Source organism: Lolium rigidum, chromosome 3, assembly GCF_022539505.1.
Source record: "Lolium rigidum isolate FL_2022 chromosome 3, APGP_CSIRO_Lrig_0.1, whole genome shotgun sequence".
Classification (NCBI taxonomy): domain Eukaryota; kingdom Viridiplantae; phylum Streptophyta; class Magnoliopsida; order Poales; family Poaceae; genus Lolium; species Lolium rigidum.
In genome coordinates this window covers 181022190-181032535 of record NC_061510.1, presented here as the reverse complement: position 1 = coordinate 181032535, position 10346 = coordinate 181022190, and positions in this window count along the sequence as shown.

The following is a 10346-nucleotide window of genomic DNA, read 5'->3' as shown; positions in this document are numbered from 1 at the left end:
ATTAAGTAGATTGTCAACTGTGTGCATTGATTCTTACATGTTTACCTATTGCACTTGTTATATTGCTTTATGTTGACAACTATCCATGAGATATACATGTTACAAGTTGAAAGCAATTGCTGAAACTTAATCATCCTTTGTGTTGCTTCAATGCCTTCTACATTGAATCTATTGCTTCATGAGTTAACTCTTATGCAAGACTTATTGATGCTTGTCTTGAAAGTACTATTCATGAAAAGTCTTTGCTATATGATTCAGTTGTTTAATCATCATCTTTACCATTGCATTGAATCACTTCGTTCATCTCATATGCTTTACAATAGTATGATTAAGATTATGTTGGTAGCATGTCACTTCAGAAATTATCCTTGTTATCGTTTACCTACTCGAGGGCGAGTGGGGAACTAAGCTTGGGGATGCTTGATACGTCTCCAACGTATCTATAATTTCTGATGTTCCATGCTAGTTTTATGACAATACCTACATGTTTTGTTCATACTTTATGATGTTTTTATGCGTTTTCCGGAACTAACCTATTAACAAGATGCCGAAGTGCCGGTTCCTGTTTTACATTGTTTTTGGTTTCGAAATCCTACAAAGGAAATATTCTCGGAATTGGACGAAATCAACGCCCACGATCTTATTTTCCACGGAAGCTTCCAGAGAGCCAGAGAGGGACCAGAGGGGAGCCCTGGGGGCCCCACCCCACATGGCGGCGCGGCCAAGAGGGGGGCGCCAGCCTATGGGGGGCCACCCCCTGGCTCCTCCGAGGCTGCCCTTCCGCCTATATATTCTCTCCGCCTCGAAAACCCTAAAAGATAAGCCACGGGACGAGAAAAGTTACGCAGCCGCCGCCATCGCGAAGCCAAGTTCGGGGGACAGAAGTCTTTGTTCCGGCACGCCGCCGGGACGGGGAAGTGCCCCTGGAAGGCATCTCCATCGACATCACCGCCATCTTCATCGCCGCTGCTGTCTCCTATGATGAGGAGGGAGTAGTTCTCCCTCGAGGCTAAGGGCTCTACCGGTAGCTATGTGGTTAATCTCTCTCTCATGTACCTCAATACAATGATCTCATGAGCTGCCTTGCATGATTGAGATCCATATGATGAGCTTTGTATCACTATTAATCTATGTGCTACTCTAGTGATGTTATTAAAGTAGTCTATTCCTCCTTCATGATGTAAAGTGGACAGTGTGTGCATCATGTAGTACTTGGCGTAGGTTATGATTGTGATCTCTTGTAGATTGTGAAGTTAGTTATCACTATGATAAATATATTATCTTGGATTTATGATTTGACGTGGATATCCCTATGAGTGGTGTTTGTCAAGTACTTGATGAACTCTGAGCGGAGCTTTTGTAGCCACTACACGATTAGTGATTCCATTAGGAGAGTTATCCAGAGTAGCACTATTATACACTCTAGAGGTTACTTTAATATGAACTCCGGATTCACTCTCCACGGTGTGACGGTGACGGTGTGCGCATCGTGTGTGTTTCCTTTATGAAGTTGTGGAGCTTGTTAACTCCGGCTTGAGGGAGCTCTTGTAGCCCTACACAATGAATGGTGTTTGTTATCCAACAAGAGAGTGTATGTAGCACAAGTGAGGAGAAGTTATTTATTTATTATGTGATCAATGTTGAGAGTGTCCACTAGTGAAAGTATGATCCCTAGGCCTTGTTTCCAAATTACTGTTTTACTGCATCTTTACTTCCTGCAATATTTACTTCATATCGCAATTACCGTCTACCACCATCTATATCATCTGCGTTTTAATATCTCTTCGCCGAACTAGTGCACCTATACATCTGACAAGTGTATTAGGTGTGTTGGGGACACAAGAGACTTCTTGTATCTTAATTGCAGGGTTGCTTGAGAGGACTATCTTTGACCTCTACCTCCTTGAGTTCGATAAACCTTGGGTGATCCACTTAAGGGAAACTTGCTGCTGTTCTACAAACCTCTGCTCTTGGAGGCCCAACACTATCTACAAGAATAGAAGCACACGTAGGCATCAATAACACATATGAATTATTACTACCGTTGACAAAATTGTTTCCATGTTTTCAAAATAAAAAGCTCTAGCACATGAGTACTCCATGCTTCCCTCTGCGAAGGACCTTTCTTTTACTTTATATTGAGTCAGTTTACCTACTTCTTTCTATCTTAGAAGCAAATACTTGTGTCAACTGTGTGCACTGATTCTTACATGTTTACTTATTGCACTTGTTATATTGCTTTATGTTGACAACTATCCATGAGATATGCATGTTGAAAGTTGAAAGCAATTGCTGAAACTTAAATCTTCCTTTGTGTTGCTTCAAACCTCTTATTAAGAATTTATTGCTTTATGAGTTAACTCTTCTGCAAGACTTTTTGATGCTCGTCCTGAAAGTACTATTCATGAAAAGTTTTGCTATATGTTATCTATTTGTTAGCAAAATAGATCATTGCCTTGAGTCACTTCATTCATCTCATATGCTTTACAATAGTATGATCAAGATTATGTTAGTAGCATGTCACTTCAGAAATTATTCTTTTTATCGTTGATACGTCTCAAACGTATCCATAATTTCTTATGTTCCATGCTACTTTTATGATGATACTCACATGTTTTATACATACTTTATGTCATTATTATGCATTTTCCGGCACTAACCTATTGACGAGATGCCGAAGAGCCGATTCTTGTTTTCTGCTGTTTTTGGTTTCAGAAATCCTACAAAGGAAATATTCTCGGAATTGGACGAAATCAACACCCAGGGTCTTATTTTTACACGAAGCTTCCAGAAGACCGAAGGGGATACGAAGTGGGGCCACGAGGTGGACAGACCATAGGCCGGCGCGGCCAGAGGGGGGCCCGCACCGCCCTATGGTGTGGCCCCCTCGCGCCGCCTCCAACCCTACCCTTCCGCCTACTTAAAGCCTTCATCGCGAAACCCCTGTACCGAGAGCCACGATACGGAAAACCTTCCAGAGACGCAGCCGCCGCCAATCCCATCTCGGGGGATTCGGGAGATCGCCTCCGGCACCTGCCGGAGAGGGGAATCATCTCCCGGAGGACTCTTCATCGCCATGATCGCCTCCGGATTGATGTGTGAGTAGTTCACCCCTGGACTATGGGTCCATAGCAGTAGCTAGATGGTTGTCTTCTCCTCATTGTGCTATCATGTTAGATCTTGTGAGCTGCCTATCATGATCAAGATCATCTATTTGTAATGCTACATGTTGTGTTTGTTGGGATCCGATGAATATGGAATACTATGTCAAGTTGATTATCAATCTATCATATGTGTTGTTTTATGTTCTTGCATGCTCTCCGTTGCTAGTAGAGGCTCGGCCAAGTTGATACTTGTAACTCCAAGAGGGAGTATTTATGCTCGATAGTGGGTTCATGCCTCCATTGAATGCAGGACGGTGACGAGAAAGTTCTAAGGTTGTGGATGTGCTGTTGCCACTAGGGATAAAACATCAATGCTTTGTCTAAGGATATTTGTGTTGATTAAATTACGCACCATACTTAATGCAATTGTCTGTTGTTTGCAACTTAATACTAGAAGGGGTGTGGATGCTAACCCAAAGGTGGACTTTTTAGGCATAGATGCATGCTGGATAGCGGTCTATGTACTTTGTCGTAATGCCCTGATTAAATCTCATAGTAGTCATCGTGATATGTATGTGCATTGTTATGCCCTCTCTATTTGTCAATTGCCCAACTGTAATTTGTTCACCCAACATGCTATTTATCTTATGGGAGAGACACCACTAGTGAGCTGTGGACCCCGGTCCATTCTTTACATCTGAAATACAATCTATCGCAATACTTGTTCTTTACTTGTTCTTCGCAAACAAACATCATCTTCCACACTATACGGTTAATCCTTTGTTTTCGGCAAGCCGGTGAGATTGACAACCTCAGCTATTACGTTGGGGCAAAGTACTTTGATTGTGTTGTGCGGGTTCCACGTTGGCGCCGGAATCCCTGGTGTTGCGCCGCACTACACTCCGTCACCAACAACCTTCACGTGTTCCTTGACTCCTAATGGTTCGATAACCTTGGTTTCTTGTCGAGGGAAAACTTGCTATCTGTACGCATCACACCTTCCTCTTGGGGTTCCCAACGGACGTGTGTTAACGCACGCATCAAGCTCTTTTACGGCGCCGTTGCCGTGGACTCGAAGAAAAGTTACACCACAAAGATTTCTATCTCCCACGTCAGCGCACGCCGGCTCTTTTCGGCGCCGTTGCGGGAGATCAAGACACGCTGCAAGGGGAGTCTCCCACATCCAATCTCTTTACTTTGTTTTTGTCTTGCTTTACTTTATTTTATTTACTGCTTTGTTTGTTCTCTATATCAAAAATACAAAAAAATTAGTTACTAGTTTTACTTTATTTACTGTCTTGTTTGCGTTCTCTATATTAAAAACACAAAAAAATTAGTTACTTGTTTTACTTTACCTTATCTAGTTTGCTTTGTTTACTATTGCTAAAATGAGTAATCCTGAAGTTTAAGTTCGTTCTTTTAAGCAACAAGGGGGAGAAAGTTTTAAAGACGCTTGGTATAGAATTAGTGATGCTCATCATAGGTGCACCAAGAAACACTCCACTATTATCCTACTTAGGAACTTTTATGTTGGTATATCTAGCTGGAATAGGTATGTTCTTGATACTCTTTCGGGGGGTAATTTCCTAGGTACTCCTGCTTTAGAAGCTAGTTGCGTCATTGAGAGCCTAGTTGGAATACCACCTGTTAATGAAACTAAAATTGAAATCTCTCTTGAGGATGTCATGAAAAAGTTGGAAGCCATAGAGAAAAATCTTCCAAGTGTTGAGACTAAACTGGGGATATTACTTGATAATACTGATAAACTTGATAAATCCCTAGGAGGAATTAATGAAAGAATTGCTATTTTAGAAACTCGTGCTATCCATGATAATCAAACCCATAGGATTGGTAAACTTGAAGAAGCTATGGGAACATTGGGTTCAACTTTTTCTTCTCTTAAATTTAAGGAGAAAGCTTATGTGGGCAAGGAGCAAAAATTCATGTATGTCTCTAAGGTGCCTAAGCCAAAGAATTATTATAAGCCTAAAGTTGATAAAAACCCTTAGTACCACTATGGGAAATTTAGATAATGGAGCATCTAAGGTACCCTCTGCAACAAGTTGTGTTTGTAAGGAAAATTATGATGTTGATGCTTCATCTCTCGATAATACTTGATTCACACTTTCTGCGCCTAGCTGAAAGGCGTTAAAGAAAAGCGCTTATGGGAGACAACCCATCATTTTACTACAGCACTTTTGTTTTATATTTGAATCTTGGAAGTTGTTACTACTGTAGCAACATCTCCTTATCTTTATTTTATTGCATTGTTGTGCCAAGTAAAGTCTTTGATAGTAATGTTGATACTAGATTTGGATTACTGCGCAGAAACAGATTTCTTACTGTCACGAAATTTAGCAGCCCAAGATAACTCATAAAATTCTGCCAATTTACGTGCGTGATCCTCAGATATGTACGCAACTTTCATTAAATTTGAGCTTTTTCATCTGAGCAAGTTAAGTTCCCCAGAAAAATTCGTCTTTACGGACTGTTCTGTTTTGACAGATTCTGCCTTTTATTTCGCATTGCCTGTTTTGCTATGCTTGATGGATTTCTTTGTTCCATTAACTTTCAGTAGCTTTGTGCAATGTCCAGAAGTGTTAAGAATGATTATGTCACCTCCGAATATATGAATTTTCAATTATGCACTAACCCTCTAATGAGTTTGTTTCGAGTTTGGTGTGGAGGAAGTTTTCAAGGGTCAAGAGAGGAGGATGATACAATATGATCAAGAAGAGTGAAAAGTCTAAGCTTGGGGATGCCCCCGTGGTTCATCCCTGCATATTTCTGTTGACTGCCAAAACCCACCGGCGGGCAGCGGCCTTGTCAACACCGTAGAGCCGGGGAGAGCCTAGAGCTGCGGCTGGCTGAGACCCCTCCGAGCGACGGCCCGCAATGCTCTTCTGGTCACACGCGGCGTTGCGAAGTGCAAGGGCGTGCCACCTGACCTATACCGGTCGGGAAGGTGATGGGGGATGCCTCGCTTAGTTTCTGCGGGGCATACATGTAAACGTTAAATACGAGCCTCGATCGGCTCTCGGGTTATCTCGTGAATCGGCTCAAAGAGCCGATCCACCCATGATCCGTACGGGGTGCACGAATACTTGGTGGTCCTGCTTGATCAAGATGAAGCTAATGAGATCTACGACGATTTAGGGTTTTCACCGCATAATCGGATCATCCTACTCCGAGGTTGGGCCTTGCGGCCACGCACGGTGCTCGTAAGCCGATCCTAAACAAGGCCAAAAAACCAACATGAAGTTGATCCTAGGAACATCCCGTTTAGGACTTGCGAACGCCACCCTACGTGCCACTCTGGATCCTCCCCCCTTTGTAAGGCCTAACTATTGCGAGATATTAAACTAATCCTTGTAGAACAAGGAGCAATCGTAACGGATCGGATCTACTAAATAATGATCAAGCGGGTGCCGCCCCACACCTGAGACGAGGTGTGAGGACGGCTAGATATGCAAGGGTTGCACTACGTAAGCATGCTTAAACGAAGAACAATGCTAACCCTAACACATCTAATGATAACTACGTTGCTCGCCATCAAAAGCGCTTCGGTACGAGCAACGCATGAACAACGTGGGGCTTGTGCTGCCTAGATCGCAAGATGCGATCTAGGCAGCATGTCGCTTACCGATAGAAACCCTCGAGACGAAGGAGTTGGCGATGCGCCGAGATTGGTTTGTTTTGGGGTTGAACGTGAGTTGTTGTTTATTCCATAAACCCTAGGTACATATTTATAGTCCAGGGGACTTTCTAATGTGGGCGTGCACTAAACCGTGCACGAGATAAACTCTAACTTCTAAATCGATACACAATCTATTATACTAAGATACACGGGCTAACTAGCCCAAATTCTCCGTGCAAGGCCGCTTCATAGATCTTCCATATGTAATCTTCCAAGCCCATCTTGATCGCGGCCCACTTCCCGATCGCGGTTAAATCCTGGTGATAACACATGCCCCCCTGGTTTTGGAAATGGTATTTCCAAAATCATTACGCTTCCGACGGGTCATGTCGTGGCGGAACCGTCGCGGTATCCGTCACCATGATGACTTGCCTTCTCAACTTCTCCGCGTGATTTGGCAGTCTTTTCTCTTTCTTTCAAACACCACTCCCTCGAAAGCTAGCTGTGGCATTGAATTTTCACCATATCCCCTTTTATTTAACCGCTATGAACAGTTACGCTCGCATCCTCGCATTAGCAGTCCACAAGTCCTCCTGCACCATCATGTCTTCTTCCTCCTCCGCCCTATCGGACCCCTCCGGCCCAGTCCTCCATGTCCCGCGAACCGACGCCGGAGCACAACCCGGCGGCGGTCCATGCGGCCAACACTCGCCGCGCCATTGCGGCCGGGGAGGAGTCGGACCATGACTTCTCCATCCGGTCCGAGGATGACCGAGTCCTCGACGGACGGGGAGAGCGACCTCCGTTTCCTCGCCGACGGGGAGCCGGAGGAGGAGAGCGATGACGATCGCTTCTCCTGGGACGACTTCACCTCCTCCGAGGGGTGATGGAGGAAGAAGAGGAGGAGGAGGAGGACGACGACGACGACTCCCTCGAGGGCTACCCACCGGCGAAGCGCCTTCGCATGTGGTGGGACGACGACAGCGAGCGACGACGAAGACGGGGACGAAGCCCCCGTGGAGGGCTACGGGAGTAGCGACGAGGAGCCCATCGGCGGCGGTGCCGATGAGAGCTCCGAGGATGACGGCGAGGGCGGTGACGGCCCGTAGATAGGACCCCTAGCACAGGGTCAGTAGTAGCAGATGGGGCAATGTATCCCCTAGTATTTCCTTTTGAGAGCAATTAGCTCTTTATGTAAGAAATCTCGCCTATCAATGAAGAACTGTTCCCCAATTCGAGTTTGCCGATTTCCTCTGAGTTTGATTGAGCCGATTTGCCTCTCCTACTGACCTTGCCGATCTGTCCTCTTTGCCAATGTGTAATGAGCCGATAACAACGCATCGGTCCTTCGATAGAGCACCTACTAGGCCTGTTGCCCCCCGAGTCTCAGCCAAGGCAAAACAGAGACGAGGGTACACAAATGAGCTGCATAGACCTGGGCTTGATCGTGTGTGGGGAAGTTCCTTATGCAGCGCCAGCCGATTTGAACCAAATCGGCTTCTCTAAGCCTTCAAGGTGAGCTGCCCCCCGAGCTTTCCCTTTGGTGGACCTGATGCAACCCACCTTTGACCTGATCCATACGTCCAGGCTGCTCTTGGCCTTGTTCTTGAAGAGAGGATCCTAGCTTCCAAACTGCTCCATTGAGGAGTTCCTTCATAAAAAATCTCCCTTTGTGCTCCATTGACCCTCTGATCGTAACAGTTACTCCTCTTGAGTCGATGGCCATGCGTCGGCTTTCATATCCTTAAGTCGATGCCTGCTGCATCGGCTGGCTTGATCCTTAAGTGAAAAATTTCGAATTTTCACTTTTTATTACGGCCGACCTGTGCATCGGCCCCTATATTCCAATACCCATTACCAGAAAATGAGATGCTTCTTATCTACCTGGGTGCCCCCCCGAGCCGATTCTGTCAAGAGAATTGATGGTATCGGCTCTGTTGGATAACATGTTGAACCCAGGCAGAATGATGGGTGAGGATAATTTTGGCCGATTGCTGGAATCGGCCTCCACGTTGCTTGCTCGTTGAAGGTTTTGCAAGTTCCCTTCATAAATTTTTGGGGCCGATCACAAGGATCAGCCTCTCCTGGTTTGCTCATTGGTTTGATCTTGCTACTTGGTCAGGCTGGATAAAACCAACCCAACCTCTGACTTGATGCGCTTGCTGTCGTCCACCTTGAGTGCTCCGTAGAGTCGTGGAGCGCTAAGCTCTGTCGGTAAGACGAGTACCATGTTTGTGCCAGCCGATGTCTCATCATCGGCTTTCCTCTGTTTGGGGCGCCACTCCATTTTCCGTGGACGACCCTCTTCATCCAGGGTTCGCTGAACTTTTGCAGCCAAATCAGGTCGTGCCTTCCTTAGCGTATGCAGGTATAACCTTTCGGCTTCCTCCGGGCCGCGCAATCGCTGAACCTCGCGCTTTTGGGAACGGCCGAGTCCGTCGGGGCACCACCTTGGCCGGTGGTACCTGTCTTCTTCCACTTCTCCCTCGTCTTCTGAATCCTCAAGATCTGCCCAACGAGGTGACTCAGCGCGTTTGCTTTGTGGCGGGAGAGGCCCTAGGCGCTCGAACATAGACACGTTGGCTGCCTCCTTCTTTTTATTGTTGCATTCTGGGCAATTGCCGATTGTGGGCAATCGGCTCATTCCTGAATCCCAGCAGTGTCTGAAGAAAGGGCAGTCCCAGTGTCTGGCGTTGTCATCTTGCTCCCTTGATGCTTCCGTGGCACAGCGCTCGTGTTCCTCCTCATCGCGATCCTGCCGACGATATCTTCTGGCTTCTCTAGCCAGACGATCTCCTCTATCATCGTAATTGTGCCGTCGGCGTTGGTCATACTGACTCACATATTTGTTGAGGAGGTGATCAGAGAGGGGCGCCGATATCTTATATTCTTCACCTCTCCCTCGGTGACATAGCGCTTGCCATCATGACGGAGCCGATCGCGTGGAGCGGCCTCCTCTCGTATCCTTGCTATGAGAGCAGCTGCCCTCATCTCCATCTTTGCCGAGTGGTTTCCGGGTCCCACCATGTTGATGCTGAACGAGGGACCTGGCTGGCAACCTTCAGGGTAGGTGATTTCCACCATGTTAACGGCGGGGAAGGGTTGGGTGTCGCCCTTCATGGCGTACTGGTTGAAAATTAGCCGCCCCTTCTCTATCGCCGCTTGGATGTGCTGACGCCACACCGGCGGTCGTTGGTGGCATGGGAAAGCGAGTTGTGGAATTTGCGGTACGGCTTTCCGTTTAGCTCTTTCGCCGTGGGGAACTTGAGACCTTCGGGAATCGTCAAGCTGTTTCTCCTTGAGCGAGGAGGTCGAAGATTTGTTGAGTCTTGGTTATGTCAAAATCAAATCCCCTGGGCGGCCCCGGTGGCTTTACCCATTTGCGAGGCCACGGGGTTCCCCACGAGTCCACTCAGCCCATCTGCTATCTCTTGGCCTCCCGCAGGCACTTCGTCTTCCTCCGTATCGACCATAACCATCGCACGCTTGAACTTGTCTTGGTACGGGTCGGGGTGGCGCTGTTCATATGCCGATAGTTTCCGAACCATGTGCGCCAACGAGGGATAATCTGCTTGGGAGGCCATGTCCTTGAGCTGTGTTGCAAG